Below are 201 nucleotides of genomic sequence, written 5' to 3' on the forward strand. Positions count from 1 at the left end.
TGGAGGAGTGATTAACACAGACCTCACAAGTAGTTGCAGGAGAAGGGGGGAGGGAGGGTGTGTGTGGAATTCTTGTTGCAAGATCGGGCAAGGGTTATTGCAATAACATGATACGGGAGTCTTTTCATTTGCATTTGCTCGTATCAAAATGTTTTCTTATTCTTGCAGGGCATGTAATGAATATGATTAAGGAAAGAGAGA

This window comes from Penaeus monodon, chromosome 21 (genome assembly GCF_015228065.2).
Source record: "Penaeus monodon isolate SGIC_2016 chromosome 21, NSTDA_Pmon_1, whole genome shotgun sequence".
NCBI classification, from domain to species: Eukaryota; Metazoa; Arthropoda; class Malacostraca; order Decapoda; family Penaeidae; genus Penaeus; species Penaeus monodon.